General features: G+C 41.9%; 1 protein-coding gene and 1 long non-coding RNA gene across 9 annotated transcripts in view; both read left to right on the top strand.

Annotated features, from left to right (window-relative positions):
• PALM2AKAP2 (PALM2 and AKAP2 fusion) overlaps positions 1-17,305 on the top strand; it is a 262,326-nt gene that overhangs the window by 76,160 nt on the left and 168,861 nt on the right. The gene's annotated exons all lie outside the window — the stretch shown is intronic.
• LOC311427272 lies at positions 12,600-12,912 on the top strand. The gene is made up of 2 exons (XR_014687273.1): positions 12,600-12,655; positions 12,739-12,912. It is a non-coding gene; the product is annotated as an uncharacterized lncRNA (long non-coding RNA).

The raw sequence follows: 17,305 nt of genomic DNA, 5'->3' as shown, positions 1-17,305 counted from the left end.
CCCTACAGATGAGAAAACCATATAATTCTCTGCTCTTGCCACGTACATCGGCTTGACAAATGCAGTGCATCAATCACCCTGAATCTGTACCATGTGTCACAGAACAATCACCCTGTTTCCTGTTGATGCTGTCAGGAAAAGTCATGGTTGTGTAGTATCAAGTGTCAGGTAAAGCACCCCACTTGTCCCAGACAGTGACCTCTGGAAATGCTATAAATCTTCTGAAAGGATGCAATTTAAATGGGTTCCTGTAATAGGAAGTCTGCTTTACACCAGGGTGTGAGAGCTTGGCTTTACTTAATGAGGGGTTTTTTTGTGTGTTTTTTTTTGTTTTGTTTTGGTTTGGTTTTTTTTTTGTGTGTGTGTTGTTTTTTTTCTTTCTTCCTTAATCCTTGTACTATATTTTTTCTACCCAGAGAATGTCAATTAACAGGTGTGGTATGGACAAAATTACACCACCTAAGGCAGTGCAAACCCCAGGAGTAATGTAGACATGCTGCTGTGAGGCCATCAGTTTATTAAATGTCTTTTAGTTAAAGCTCACAGAGTGTGGACAGAAAATAGACTACAAACTAGACCTATGTCCACCCAAAAAGAGCTGCCTTAAATTCCCCATGCACAGAACAGGGTTTACTCTCATCACTGCCATTTTCTCAACAGAAAAGACAGACATGAAATACAACCTGAAAGACAAAAATTATTATTGCTGTGGGTACAAGAAAGAAAGAAAATCAGAATTAAACTAAAAAATGAGAAATCACTTCCCTTTACCCATTTCTTCCTTTCCTTTACCCATTTCTCACCTTTTTGCTCTCTTGGGGCTGGAAATATAGTTGACAAATGCTTTGATCTCTGCAAGCAAAGAGAAACATACAACTGAGCCACATCCCGATGTCTTGGCTCATGGTGCCCCAGGGATGAGGCAACTCTCTTGCCTGAAATGCAGGTTACTACACACCTTTTTTTTTTTCCTTTTTTTTTTTTGAAGACTGCTGTTACACAGCATTTTGGGTCAGTCATTTCATTTATGAAACATTTCAGAGAAGAAAGGAGAACAGAATATGCACCTTTTCTCCTTCAAATGCAAGCGGAGGACAGTAATGTGCACGGTGGTTCCTGGGTAGTGAAATCACCTGCTTAAATATGTCATGGGGCAAATAAAGACTTTTAACCCAAACGATGGTTCCTACAGGTGTCTCGTTGGTGCTTGAGCAGTCCTCAGCAAACACCACTGGACCTCCTTTTGCCACCAGGTTATTTTGCATGGTACAGGGGAGACTGTTGGGTTTTCCCAACTTAGTCCTGAGTTCACTGGCCTTCTAGACTTGCCTCATTGCAAACAAGATTATACAGCTCTTCTTTTGGAAGACTACCAGATCAAAAACAACTTCATACGGGAATGGATGTGAAACAAAAAGCCTGAAGCAAAGTTCTGTGTCTGATATTACTTCCTTATTTCTGGTACTTATTTTGTCATCTGCAGTGTCTGTAGGGGGTGACTGCAAAATTATCTATCCTGGAAATGTCTTATCTGATTATGAGCTGTGGTATTTAATCATTTCACAGCTTCATTAAATGACTTGTCTTAGCTCTTATTGCATCAGTACAGACTGCGAGGATCATACTGGCATCTTTAATAAGATGAGGAATGCATTGATACGTTTCCATCCTAGCAGTCCCTGCTGAGCCACCTCATCTCCCGGAGGAGAAGACATTTGAAAAACCTAATGTAATGACCCAGCATTTCTGAAAGGTGACGCTTTCTACATTCATCTTTGCTTTTAGTTCTGCTGAGCTGAAAAGGATTCAGTGCAATAAAAGAAACAAACAGTAAAAAACTGTGTTGCATTAGGAAAGAGATGGATTGTGATTAGTAATCCCTGGCTGAACTGCTTGTCATTATGTTGGATATATACCTAACCTAAATGAATATGCATAAACAAGGCTGAGAATGAGTAATACTTGGGCTTTTTAGCCCTTTTTCTAAATACAAATACTCTTAATTAAAAGTTTTGTCATTAATGGATTCATACATACTGTGGAGATCTTAAGCTATTTCATGCATGAAAATACGTACGTATAGGCACAAGAATAAGAATATTGTAAGGATATTCTTAGGCAATGTAGTAGTCAATAGAAAACCAATTTTGCCCCTAGGTATTCATGGCAAATTAACCCTTATGCAAATATATGCTGGGTGAGTCTGACATTTTTCATAAGGGAGGCTTTTTCTGCTAGTAGGTAGATGGTCTAAGAGGCCATGGAACATCTTGGTTTTACCTAAATTTTCAGTTTTCAGATTTACTGGCAAAAAGTTCCTGCTGTTCTGCATACTGAGAATGATTTGTAGGGCTACAAATTTCAGAAAGAATTGTTATTTTCATCTGAATGCATGTATTTTGGGGATGATCCAATTCTATGTAATTCTTTGAAGGATTTTCATCCCTTCGCAGGAAAGCATCTTTGAAACAAATAATAGTGTTTTTTTGTCTACTGTGGGAGAAAAGGTAGCTGAGAAATAGCCCAGAGTGTACAAAATGTGGTAATATGTCCATTTGCCCCAGGGATGCTGAGTCATGTTTTTTATGAGACTCTTCTGAAGGGTTTTGCATAATGAAAGTGCTGAAAATTCCATTTTCTCTCTCTCTCTCTCTCCTTCTTTTTTTTTTTTTTTTTTCTTTTTTTTTTTTTTTTTTTTTTCATGGAGAGCAAGGGCCATTTTTTCTGGATGAAAATTTACCTTTAATAAAGAACTGATAAGCCTGTGCATGCAGACAAGAGAGTATCCCAAGGAAAACCAAGGTGAAGTGACAAAGCATCGCCTTCATAATCACCCAAAGTGCTCCAGCAGCTCCCTTTGCTTTTTCTGTTTGTTTTTGGTTTTGTTTTTATCCTTATGTAGCTGTTCTGTTGTTGTTATCTGCACTGATGCTGATTTGTGCAGTGGGTACTGCTTGTGAGATGTCTGAAACAGCCACAGGAGCATGCACCAGTTCTTCCTTAGGAAATAAAATAGTCATTCTCACTCCCCTCTCCCCACCAGCCAGGATATGAGAGGAAGGCATTCTCTTTTGCTGCAGTTGGGTGGATTGGTTGATAAGGTGAATCATAAGGATTTATAGCTCTCAGGGTTATTAAAGCTGTCCTGTCTTTAACAGCTCCCACAGCTCTCTCTCTTAATTGCTCTTCATCTCCATCTTTCCTGTCCTGCCAAGCTTCTAGTTTCTATTTTATTTCATCGCTTTATTTTTTAGTTTGATAGCCTCCTCAACACTGCAATTCCAGGGGCTTATGGGAAGCAGATGTGTTTTTGCAGACTTCTCTCAGATTCTAGTAAGGTTTGGGTCTATCAGCAGTACAGGGGTCATGGTGCTCCTTTTTCACCTGTTATCTCTGACCAAGAATGCGGCATTGCTCCAGTGAAACCCTCTCTTCCCATCCTTTAGCGGTGTGGTGTCCCCCATCCCCTGTCCCACTCACCCTCTTCTCCCCAGGGCGCTGGCAGGGTTGACCTTACCTCCCTAAACAGGGAGTGCCAGGAGGGTGAGTCCACACTGCACACTCCTGCCCAGCCCCAGACCTCCAGAAGGAGTCAGAAAAAGTCAAAAATAAACCTTCCGTTGTGGCATATGCTTCTCCAGCTCTTACTAATTCTGCTCCCCACTCGCCTTTTTCCCCTCATTATCCTCCACAGGAAACTATTTTTTAATTAAGTGGGAGGGTAGATTTTCAGGAGAGAGAGAAATTCTTTGTTCTTCATGTCCCAAACTGATTAGCATTCTTGTAGCTTCACTGTTTGCTTATCTAAAAAGAAGCCTTGGTTTGACTGAGGAAAGAATAGCTTTTGCATTTTAATTTCCTCCTAACCAAAAGCTTGTAAGATACCGTAATTTTACTGGAAAAGATTCTGAGACTTACTTGTCAGTCTTGAATTCATCTATCTAGTAAAATCCCCTGACATGTCCAGCAGAGAAAACACTTTATAAGAACAGCAAGTCATTTAAAAACTTAGCTAATTAATGATAATAATAAAGTTACATTCATTTAAGCCTCACCTTGCACAGGGAAACAAATCTGGGAAATGTGAATTCATCCCTTCAGCTAACTGTGAAGAAAGGGGTAATTCAGGAACTGTGCAGCAGAGTGGTTAGACCATGGCAAGACCTGAAAACAAAAAGGTTAGAGAGCCTCTAGCATGGCCATGAAATTACCACATTTGTGGCTTCTGAAGGCAAGAGCAAACTAAAATTAATGTATTTGGGGTAGGCAGATTTCAGGAAGCTCAACAGAAATTGTAACTGAAAGCTCTGATGGATAGAGGGCTTTGTAGGAGTTATTTAGAGTTAAAGACCACAAAAGCAAAAACTGGCCTAGAGGGAAGGTAAGAGGTGCAGTAGGAGACTTGCTGTGCTAAATTATTGGTTCTTCATTGGCTTTAAGCAAAGAAGAGAGTTCACAGAAAATGGAAAATGGATCAGGTTGCTAAGCATAACATGAATAGAGTAGCACAAGCATATGAGGACAAGATCAAAAAGGCAGAGGCATAATGTGTCCTGAAATATAATAGGAAATGATTCTGTGGCAGCATTACTGGTAGAGAAAAAGCAAAGGAAAATGTTGACTTCCTGTTCCACAGAGTGGAAAAATAATAGATGACATTGCAATGAATGCCTTTTTTAGTGCTCCAGTCCTCACTGAAAAGGTTTGTAGCAATCAGGTGGCAAATACAGATAGACAAGGTATGTATCTAGAGCAGAATTAGGTGAAACAAGCTGGAGAATACTTAGCAAAATTAATGGTTTTCTGATCATCTGAGTGTGGCTGAGGCCAGTTGTTCTCTCTGAGATCTTTAAAAGGGATGCTCATAGGAAGAGCAACTGTCATGCTCAATTTTGGCAGAGGGGCAGCGAAAAGAGGAGTGAAGGAATACCAGAGAAAGCAACTGAGCTTCAATCCTTGGAGAACTATTCGATATGCAGAAGGACATACAGTGAATAATAAGCAATCTGAGTATAACAAAATAAGGCCTGTCTAAATACACAGGTTTCCTTGACAGGCAGAAAGCAGTCCTGATGGCTTTGGATAGGTTGAGGATGCCAATTATATCGACAATAAGGAGACTTTGATACTTCTGCAATCAAGCAACAGAAATATGGTTTGGATGAAACTTCTGCAAGGCAGATACAATACTGGCAGGAATCCACTGACTCAGAACAGAAGGAAGAGGCTTTATTGGATCTTTGTTGGGTCTAAAACTATTTAATCTTCTCATTAACACCTTGGGTAATGAGAAAGTATATGAGTTGAGGATATATTCATTAAACTGGAAGACAACATCAAACTTTATGGCCTGCAGTGAGGAACAGCATGACAGTAAAAATTCAGGTGGTTTTAAAAACACAATGAAAGACAAGCACAAAATTTTACTTTTAGGCATAGTCAACTGTGCAAAGGCAGGCTGGGCTGTGGCTGTCAGCCCAGTTCTCTGCAAAGGATGTGGGAATTAAGGCAAGTAAGAAGCTGGATGTGAGTCAAGGATTTTATGCTGTAAAGACATGGCATGTAGGTAATGAGACGGAAAAGAAACCTCCTCTGCTTATCACTAATAAAGCCTCAGCTGGATTAACTTGTAATTGGAGTGCTGTTCTGAAAGTACAACATGGACTGCCAGAAAATCAAGACGAGAAAATGGAAGTTGTTGAGGTACATGATCTGAAGGAGAGACTGCTCAGTCTAACGCAGGGAGCAGGTCCCTACATGCTTCATAGGCTATAGCAAAGGAAAGGAGAAGCGTCTTCTTTCTGTTTGTGTCATAAAAGACGACAACTACTGAGATTAATGTTTCTGTGTAAATTCATCACAGAAATCCAACCAACAACACGGATGGTAAAGTGCTGGGGAGGCCATAGAGTCTCCATCATTTTGGCTCTCTGAGATGAGGTCAGAGGTGCCATAATCAAGAGCAGGCACTGAAGACTGTCCATACCCTTTCTACCACGCAACTGCAGCCAAATGCTTGTGTCCAGCCCCCACCCAAACCTTGCTCCTGGCCGGTGATCACAGGATTTCACAACCTGCAAGCAATAAGTAAACACTATTTAGGGAAAAGGAATCTGAACAGAGATATGATAATGTTTGCAAATAGCTTAAAAACAGCTATAGAGATGAAGTAAATAAATTCCAAAGACAAGAGAAATTGGTTTAAAGTGTCAGAGGACTGGACAACAGAAAAATCTAACCTCTCCCTAGAGCAAGCACAGTGAAGCCACAGAGGAGGCTGCCAAGTGCCACAGGGCAATTTCTGCTCCTGGGCAACTTTAGGAATGGGATTGAAAGAAGTTTGAAGGGATACTTGAGGTGAGGTGGAGAGCTGCGGTATGTTCTGTGCTTCTGCAATTCTCTGAGAGAGGGAAATGTTGAAAATACACAGAAACAAAACAGTGAAGTGAGAGAAAGAAATGCTCTGTACCAGGAGCAAGTGACAGACTGTGGAATCGGAACCAGGAAATTAAATGCGGGTGCAGAGGAAACTTAATTTTTTACATTATAAACATGCAGCTTGTTGCACTTGGTGATTAACCACACGGCATGTTATGCAAAATACGAGACAGGTACTCCAAGGATTTTCAGAGCAAACTAGAGAAAATGTGCTGGCTTTTGCAGCAGGGGGTAAGGCCAGATTCTTGCATTGCAGGTAAGGAAGAAACTTTACTGGAGACGAGTCAACCCTTACTTTTTGGTACATTTCCATGAAATATCTTGAAACAGGCACTGCCAAGCACAGAACTGGATGAACTACCAGCCTGCCAGCTCTTTAGATAGCTGCTTCAATTCGTAATGGAATTTTCTTCCCATTTCCCCTCCTCTTGGTAACTGGCAAAATATTTCCATGTTGGAGTCACTCATTTCAGAGTGCTTATTTGAAGGCATAAATAAATCTGCTGGTTCTCATTCAGAGCTCCGGTTTTGTTCTCCAAATAATTTCACATTGTTTCATTAGCCAGAAACAGACTGCAGATTTTCATCCTTTGTCATTAGAGTTGGAATCGACATCTGTGAGGAGGAACAGAAGGCATAAATTTTAGACTCTGCAGACCCTAGAGGGTAGGATGATGAAAAGTTGAAACTATAAATGAAATTGTATCATTAAGTGATGACTTGATTGGGTCAAAGCTTATAATTTCTATTTTACATAAAATCCAAGATTTTGAAATTCTACCTTGTCTCAAATACAGATCAACAAACTTATAAATAGTGTTATGAAACAGGAATTAGTAATACTAGAAACATTAATTTTGATAACACTGAGTTGTTATGAACATTGCGACCTTAACACTTTTATCTATTCACAGTTTAAATGATAAAGTAAAAAGCAGATGTTTTTGCATCACAGAAGGAAAATATTGCAATAATCTCCTGTCAGATTATGATGAAATGGATAAATTCCCATAAACATTTTGCTTTTAATTAAGTCAATGTTTCCCAAAGGAAAAATACTTCTAAGGGAAATATCCAGCCATATGCCACCATTTTCTAGCATCTTTTAACCCCATAAATGTCAAAATGGCATATATGTATATGAAGAAAGACAAGAATGTAATGTATGGTCAGGCAGATATAACACCATCACCAGAGTGAAAAAAAATAGGTGCTTAATACCACACACAAACCCTGCATAAGTGCTCAAGAGCTATTTATCACTATGTATCTGCAAGGAGAATTAAACAGATATATTTTCTGCCTCAGCAGTTGCTCCATACAAATAGGTCTTATGAGCATTGTACTTCCCTTTGGTAGTTTGGTGTGGCTATTCATTTCATATCTCCCAGATTTCTGCCATTTCACAGAGTGTTGCCATGAGCATTTTTCAGTCTGTGCTATTGATACAGCATGTTAAACACCCAGGGCAGCAGGAAATTCACTAAGCTAGTTCCCTAACCTATATGGCATGGGTAGGAGCTAATCTTGTCGCAGGCAAATCACCGGTTCCCCTCCTTCAAGCCCAGCCTGCTCTCTGCTGCAGGTATGCCATGCTGAATATCCCTGCACCATGCAGAAGAGGAATCAACACACACAGGGGCTGTGCAGGATCAGTGCCAGCACCCATAGGACAGCAGAGCCTCTGCATGTTGCCACAGCACCACTGAGCTGTACTGTTTCCTCTCCTTATAGAGGTGGTGCATGTAAGATGTGAAAATGTCCTCTCCATTCCTCTTCCTTGTTCCTGTAGTCATCCTGTCACTAAGGTGCCTTCCAGGTCCCCAAACACAGTTTTGGCATGCCTGATTTTGTGCTCCCATAGCACTGTGGTGTCCTAGTGCATCCCAAGGCTTCCTGCCTCCAGAGGAGAAGCTCTCATCTGATATTTGCAGAGCAGCAACTTGTGCCCTGTGCTCTGTCTTGCCCCAAAATCTGGTTCTGTTCAGCTAAATGAGAACAGCTCTCCCCACTGTCAAGCCTGAGGCAAAGCAGTGTAAGAAAGCATGGTGTCCCTGAACACCTTTTCCTGGATTATAATTTCCTGCCATCCCCTTGAGGCCTTTATCTATCTGCATACTAGGTTTAGAATCACAGAATGGTTTGGGTTGGGAGGGACCTTAAAGCCCATCTAATTCCAACCCCCTGCCATGGGCAAGGAAACCTCCCACCAGACCAGGCTGCCCAAAGCCCCTTTCAGCCTGGCTTTGAGCACTTCCAGGGATCAGGCATCACCCTGATGTTATCTGCTATCCATATCTGTCTTCTGCTATCCATAGTGTTGTGCCTGAACACCTCGCCCCCATCAGATGTTCATTTTAAGTTTAGAAGAGCAAAATCCTGGGGCATTTCTTGCATGCAGTAAGGGCTTTTCTCACTCTAGCCCCTTCTGAGGACATGTGGAAAGGGCCAGCAACAGCCCAACCCTGTATCTGCCTGCCCATATAAATGTAATTGTAATATCACTAACTGCTAGCTCATCACATTCCCTTGTTTTGTTTTTGCTAAGATCCCCTGACTGCAGCATCCAAAATGCAGAATAAACTAAAATGCTAGGTCTTCCATAACCCAGTTTCCATGAAACTGTGTCAGGATCCCAGGCCCACCGAGTGAGCAGCTGTCTGCATCATTTGTAAGCATCCCTGGGCAGGCTCTGATGTAACGCAGAGATGCATTTCATCTCCTCATCACCCTCAGCCAGAGCTGGAAGGGAAGAGGCTGTATATTTCATCTATTTTTGGATGTGGGACACACAGGTCACCTATTGGTCAGTGTGGCGTGGGAACTGGCTAGAGCAAGGCACAGAGCACCCAGGCTTGCCGAAATGCCCTGCTGCTCCAGCCCTGAGAAGAAGTGGTGTACTCTGCAGCCATTCTGTGCTGCCTGTCGATGGGCAGGGGTCACAGCAGCATGGGTCTCCTATACCTGGCCCTCAATCAAGAGAGGGCTTCTAGCACATGTTTCTGCCAGAAGGACTTAGGGACAGGCTTAGGCATATGTAAAATGTGTTTCTCAAAGTGCTTTTGACTAACCAAGATGGAAACAAGGAGTTAGTAAATAACTGACATCTGCTGAGTCAAGATCCCTCCCATAAGCTACCCAGAATGACACTGGACTTTTTCCTTTCTTAAAAATACTGTGACTAAACTTGAAATAAAAGTCTGGTGGAAATCAAGGTGCAGCATATCAACAAACATTACACTGAGGAGTGTTCAGCAGGTATCAGAGCTCATTTTGGTTCATTTCTGGAAACTCATTGCATTTAACATGTTCCTTTAAAATTCCCATCAATAAACATTTCCTCCCATCCTTCAGGGATTCCCATGATCCCAATATGCAGTAGTGTAGGGTTTCATGTCACCCCAGTATTTTTCTTCTTGCCATCTGAGGCTTTAGCTTGAGCTTTCTGCTTGCTTTTCATCATTTTCAGTGTCTTGGTCTCCCTTCAGCCTGGGAGTTGATGCCTAGATGACTGTAACCACTGAAGAGTTAAAACACAGACTGCCAGCTCATAGGGATTTATCTGAAGGCTGATTCTACATCTGGAACAGCTTCTTCCCTATTATGACATCTCCAGCTGGCAAGTTCAGAGTCATATTTTGGACTATGTGACTACTTTTGGTCATAGCTACTAACAGCATCCTCCTTGTGAGAGGGAACAATGTAGTCTGGCTGGCTGTATATAAATGACAGAAACGTAAGAGGCAGCTGGAAATATGATGCAGAGATTGCTGTTTCCATTGCATTTTCCAGTAAAATGCAGTGTGTGAGAAGCCACCCTGGGTGCGGCTGTCCTGATGCCTCAGCTGGTGGAAACATCTCTTACTTTAGGATTTGTAACTTGCAGAAACCGTGAGGAAGAGCCACTACCTAAAGAAGGTCTTCACCTGAACAGCAGATTTAGGGTGATGACTTGCAGCCACCTTCTTTTTTCTCCTAGTCATGCACAATGGCAGCTGGTATCTCACTAAGATTAGAGAAGATGCCATCTGTTAATCAATTCATTCCAATTTTCATATTTCCAGAGTACCCACAAAGGAGTACTTTGGGACAAAAAGTCTGGTGAATGTAACTAGCAGAAAAAGAAACCATGGGTTTTCTCTTTTAGCCGTGTTTTAAAGGATGAAGTCTGATTCGTTGCCAGGCAAAATCTGATATATCAATGGACCATGGGAGAAAGCCTCTGATGGATCAGTGTCAAAAGTCATTTGTTAATAGTGCAAGTGTATAGTCCCAAAGACAACGTTTTATGCATTCCCTGTTTCTGGTGTGGTAATAGGATTGCTTGCATTTATTTATCTTACTTTGAATACAGGATAACAAAATAATGAAAAGACAGCTCTACCTAGAATAAAAATAAATTTGTATAAAATTAGAGCAGCAATGCCAAAGAGGTCTGCCTTTCCAAATTTTGATGTCCATTTGTGTCACTTAGTCTTGTAATCTACAGACTTCCAGACAGTTATTATCATGAATTAGGGTATTCAGGCTCCTAACAGGAATAGAGGACTTTTTTTTTTTTTCTGCTCAAGGGACTGACTGATCACCTGAAGGATTTTAGGCAATACAGCTTTCTGGGAGAAAAATTATGGAATAAGGAGAAAATAATTTTGAGAACAGATCTGGATTTTATTTGCATGCAAAGTATACTACTGTCATGTCATAGTTCCCACACATCAGTCTAGAAAGAAAATTTGTTTGTCCTCCACTGAAGTAACTCAGAAGATTGGGATTTTCACAGCAGTGTTACCGATGTTTTTTATTTATTCAGATGTGATAATAGAAATTTGCTTTCATATAGCAAATAATACCATGATTATAAGGATATAACAGTAATTCACTAAATAATGACAAATCCGAGAACAAATTTTTGGTCTCATGCTATCATAGTTCCCCAGGTTTTTGAAGTATCCACCTGATATTCTTCTGAAGAATTATACTGTCTTTTTGTATGAGTTGGCATATCTGAAGGTCTGACATCTGTGTAACATTCCTCCTCCTAGACTGAGGACACTATAAGGAACAGGAAATTAGAATTTTGGTTCAAGCCAAGCAATTGTTTTCCATAAATACAAAGAAAAGTGACATTTTAAGTAGACCAAATCATCTGGGGAATTCAATGGACAAAAGAGTATGGAGTTTTTTCAAATGTTTAAATGTTATGTTCCAACTCTTTGGTTTGTTGTTTCAAAGTAGGTCTCTTACTACAAAATGATGGTGATTTCAGAAAGAAAAGTGTAGGGGAACACTACTTAAACATTGTATAATTTGAAAAAAAAAAAAAAAAAAAAGAGCAAGCGAGTGTTTGAAGTGAACTGTAGTAAAAAGCTTTATTTTGCCTTTCTATGGAAAGGCTTTCTGCTTTTATGCAACAACTACCAATTTCCTTCTTCTCTCTCCACTAGCACTCTCCTGTATCTATTTCCTAACCTTCCAGTTTAGTAACCTAGACCTAGTGACATAAACTTGATTCAAAACTCACATTTCAGCGTAACCTCCCTGTGAAAAAATGAAGTAATGGAATAATTATTTCAGCGTAGTCTGGCCTTTCTCTGCAAAATAATGCAATAATGGAATAATTAAAGGCCGTGAAATAATGTTTGCTCTCACATTTAATAACATTAAACTCACATGCCATTTTATTGTTGCAGCATTCAGGACAGGGATTTTGTAACCATATAAGTTTAAGATGAAGAAAAGGACTTATTTGTATAAATTAGTTTTGAAGAACTTAGACTTTGGAAAAAAAAAAAAAAAAAAAAAGACAGTCCATTGATTAAGGCCCTTAATTGGGAATTAGAATAGACCTCAGTTCTTCATCTACAAAGGGTCAAAGGGACAATTATTATTAAAGGGAAAAATTTTTATGATGAAAAAGAAGCACACATTTACGCAAAGCCAAGAACTTATTGTCCAGGTAATCAAAATCCTACCCATCTAACAACAGAATTATTTTCAATGTCAGTCTAATTACTACAGTGAGGGAAAATAAACAAATAAATAAATAAATAAATACATACATACATACATACATACATACATACATACATGAAAAGCCTCCAGGATAATACTTAAAACTGCTGTGCCTATGCTTCCTAGTACACAACCCTTTCTTTGCTCTTACAGTCACTCTTCCAAAGCCCCTTTGGATCAGCCCTGGAGAGAGATAAAGTCTATGGTGAGTCATTAGTGTCTCAAGCTCCTTCCTCACCAGGGCAAATGTTATGTTGATGTTGAGGATTTCTTCCTTCCCTTTGTCAGGAAGATTGTGATACAAATGTTGATGGCTTCCTCCACCTAAGTCTTGAGGCAACTTGTGGATCTTCTAACCTTTATGCTTTGGTCTATCTTCACTGGCTTGTAATTCCATGTCAGATCCAAATTTTCTGAATAGAGAGTGTAACATATCTGTTAAATAAATCTTGTTCTTTTTTCTTCTGTTTGATCCTAAAACAGTTTTGTCCTGATCTAGGTGTGCATGTCTTGGTCTGACCATTACTAGGTTGCACATATCCATGGGGATTCCTGGATATGTGTAACAGGGTTAGCCTGTGCCCTGTCTCCTCTTATCCTGCCTGCCCTGTCCTCCTCTTGAATGCTAGAGGCTTGGGGCAGAGTGCCTGGAAAAGCTGTGCAGAGGAAAAGGGTCTGGAGGTGTTGATGCTTACCTGAACACAAGCAAGCAGTGCATCCAGCTGGCCACGAAGGCCAGCGGCATCCTGGCTTGTGTCAGGAGCAGTGCAGCCAGCAGGAGCAGGGAGGGGATCGTCCCCCTGTGCTCTGCTCTGGTGAGGCCGCACCTCGAGTGCTGTGCTCAGCTTTGGGCCCCTCAGTACAGGAAGGACATCGAGGCCCTGGAGCGTGTCTGGAGCAGGGCTGCGAAGCTGGTGAAGGGCCTGGGACACAAGTCCTGTGAGGAGCGGCTGAGGAACTGGGGGTGTTTGGTCTGGAGAAGAGGAGGCTCAGGGGAGACCTCATTGCTGTCTACAGCTACCTGAAAGGAAGGTGTGGGGAGCTGGGGGTCAGCCTCTTCTCCCAGGTAACTAGTGATAGGACTAGAGGGAATGGCCTTAGGTTGCACCAGGGAAGGTTCAGGTTGGAAATGAGGAGCCATTTCTTCTCAGAAAGAGCAGTCAGGCACTGGGACGGGTTGCTCAGGGAGGTGGTGGAGTCACCATCCCTGAGGGTGTTCAAGGAAAGGTTGGATGTGGTGCTTAGGGACATGATTTAGTGGGTGACATTGGTGGTAGGGGGGTGGTTGGACCAGATGATCTTGGAGGTCTTTTCCAACCTTAATGATTCTGTGATTCTATGAACTCTTCACAGCATCCTGTGTCTCTTTTTCCAGGCTCCAGCTGTGGCATTAAGCCTGCCTTCCTCTACACCAAATTAATATAGTAGGGTCATAAATGTCTTTTTATAAATAATTAAAAGAAAATAAAAATAAACTAATAATAATTGGAAAAAAAAAAAAAAAAGAAAGAAAGAAACAGTTTAGCACTGCTGTCTATAAACTGTAACTATGCCATAAGACTGTAGTCAAACTAAAAGGGTGAGTAAAGGCAGAGCCCTACAGGTCCTAAGGACCTCGCAAAGCTGCTACAGAGCTTGGGACCTGTTACTAGCAATGACAATACTGTATTTACTGGGCTGCAGGGCAGTAAAGCTAATTACTTTTTGTCTCTCATGCCCACAGCCTGAACAAACAGACAGACAATGAACTAGCAAATGCTTCCAGATGTGGACTCTCATATTCACAGGGACTAATAACAACATGCTGAAAGCTAATTTGGTATCCTAATGTTTGCAGGTCAGGGCTTCAATGACAATTCAGGAGAACATGAAACAGTTTGTTGTTATTCCAATTACCAAGCTCACGATTTACTGCTGTTCCAGAGCCAGGTTGGTGGACATGAAATTTTCACATGTGAGGCAGGTCAAAGCATTCAATGAGATTAAACTGACCAGGTGAGGTTCCCTTCCAGTTTTCTGAGGCAGCTAAAAGCAGCAAGACAAACTTTCTTGGAAACACGGGTGACTATGTTCAAAGCTGGAAGTGTCACTGGAGGGCCAGGAGTCACTTGCTGACACCTGGAATGCCCAGACACCCTTCTGTGCTCATGTTATCACTGGCTGGACAAACCTAGCTGCACCCAGGCATCGTGACACTGGCTGTAGGCTTCAGAGCACCACAGTCTGCTCAGAGGCACAGTGTGTTGGCAGGACATTGTGGACGTGGTGATTTGCTTTGCAGCAATTTCCAGGGACTAATGGACTAGCAATCCAGTGCCACATAAAGTAAGCAGCAGCTCTCTGGCTGTGCTCCTTTCAGCTTCCAGTGGAAACTATGGTTAAAGTGTGTGTGGGTACCTTGCTGGCGGCTGGTGTGTGAAATTGGCTTGTGGAAAGTGTGCAAGTAGAGAGCTTCTTCCCAGGAACTGTTATCATGGCCGAACTCACTAGAGGGCCCCATACACTGCAGAGAAAGTCAGCCCCCAGAAATCCCACCGTATAAAATCTGCTTATTCCTGCAGTGGTGGGGATTTTTTATTATTATTATCTTTTTTTTTTTTTTTTTTCTTTTTTTTCCTTTTTGAGTAGCTGGACCTTGCCACCTCTCCTTGATCCACTCTGGCAGACCTGTTTCTGTTCCGGAGCAGCTGCTGCCTGCACAGAGCAATCCTTTCCAATTGCAAAGGCATCAGGAATGGGAAGCAGAAAGGGAAGCTCATATGTGACCTTCATGACAATAGTGTCTTTGTACAAACTGTTGTGGGAGCATGAGCAGAGATTGGCATTTGGGGCCATTCTGTCATGTTCCCCAGGTCCACCAAGTTATATTTGGAGCATCTGAGTATTTGTTGTGTTATTTTTATTAGAGAGCAAAACCCTGCTAAACAAGCATTTCAAATAGTGTGATGTGCAACACCACGGTATCTGTTACAGGAAGAGAGGAGGCTCAGTGGGGAAATGAGAAAAGAGAAAATAGGCCTGAGCTGTGTGGGAGGTTCAGCATTAATTATTAAAAAGTTGCGTCTCCATGTCATATTTTTGTGGCCCCCTTGCACACAGGCTTTGAGAGCACTTCTGTCTGGCCAGAGTTTAAGAGATCCTGACTGTAGAAAGAGAGTAAGGGCCCAGCCTTATGAGTGCATCACCTCACCAGGTGCTAGGCAAGATGCATTATGACCACATCCCTCCACAAGCGTGCAGTGAAGCACAGATTCACACTCCTTCCTGTAGGATTAAGCAGCAGCAGACAGGCTGTACCAAGTCACCTGCTGGCTCTTTTGATAAGCCACGACACCAAGACTCGTGTTTCTGAGGGAAAATAATTCAGCTATGATTGCCTACGGCATTTGCACCAGCTTGATAACCTGAGCATGGCTCTCCCTGGCTCTTGCAGGTTTGCTGTTGGAGAAAACCATCCTCCTTCATCCCCCATCCCTTTTGGCTGAGTGTTGGATATTTGCAGTTGTACTGACTTGCTCAAGAGCTGCAGCAGCCCTTTGCTTTCTGCCCCAGCCAACTGTGCCATCAGGAAAGTGGTGTCAGGGCTGTCTGCCTAGTCACCTTTGGAAACAGAATGCAGAGCTTTCTGTCTCATCAGCACCCGTGTGTGATGTGCAAATGTGTAGTCAGATAAACACACAGCTTTCTTCACAGAATCAGAGAAGGGCTGAGGTTGGAGGGGACCTTTGGAGGCCAGACCCACTAGTGAAACAGGGCCACACGTAGCAGCTGCCCAGGACTGTATCCAGGCAGCTTTTGAATATATCCCAGGAAGGAGACTCCACAACCTCTCAGGGCAAGGAGTGCCTCCTGATGTTCAGACAAAATCTTTTTTGCCCACTGCCTCTTGTCCTGTGACAGGGCACCACTGAAAAGAGCCTGGCTCCATCTTCTTGGTTTTAGATCTCTGCAGCATCACCTCATTTAGTGCCCTCTGGCATTTGATATCTTCTATCATGTTCTTCCCTAACTCTGGTAAATCACAAAAAGGGCAGAAATAATACTGTGAGCACGGTGCCAAAGGGCCAGGAAGAGCCCTCCTACATGACATCAGTGCTAACACTGCCACTGAGCCCTGTGCATGACAGCAGTCACCTCCTGGGCTGTGCAGTCACATTGGTGGTTGCTGCATGACTAGACTTTCCAAGGCAAGTAAAATGTTCCTCTCATCTTTAGGCTCAAACCTCATACCACTTAAAATTAGCCTGAAGCAGGCAAATCACCTTGGACAAACAATGGTTTGTGTCCTACAAACCAATCCACAACAAGTTCTTTGGAGTTCAGCACTAGGCTGTTCCCAGATTCCCTCGTTTTACAGAAATTGGGCTTTTCAATGATTTTTTGGCTTCAACATCTGGATACTTCCCAAAGAGGACATTCCAGGGAAGAAGACAGGCAACTAGGATTTCTGTAAGAGGAGTTTCTGATCTTGCTTCTGCAAGTCCAAGCCACATAGGAGGAGTCATGCAGCAACCAGAGCACCCCTATAGCCAGAAGGCCAAAATAGCCTTTAGTTTTAGGTTGAATCCATGGGAAGAAGCTAAGGAGATTTATAGATGCAATTGATTTGAGCACAAATCTGCATATCTAGATGACTTGACTCCTACTTATCAATGTTAACATAGTCTAAGATGTCAAATGCCAGCAGTTCTGCACCAAGATCACAAAATATCCCTTTGCAACTGATCACAACAGCTGACATGAATATAAAAAGAAAAATAAAAAAAATATAAAAAAAAAAAAAGGGGGGTGGGGGGGGAAAGCAGGATGGAAAGAAATGGTATGGTGGGTGTTTCACACTGCTAATGAGAAATGT

The sequence above is a fragment of the Aythya ferina genome (assembly GCF_964211825.1).
Source record: "Aythya ferina genome assembly, chromosome: Z".
Lineage (NCBI taxonomy): Eukaryota > Metazoa > Chordata > Aves > Anseriformes > Anatidae > Aythya > Aythya ferina.
The sequence above is the reverse complement of the archived record's forward strand: the minus strand, read 5'-3'. Positions and strand labels throughout refer to the sequence as shown.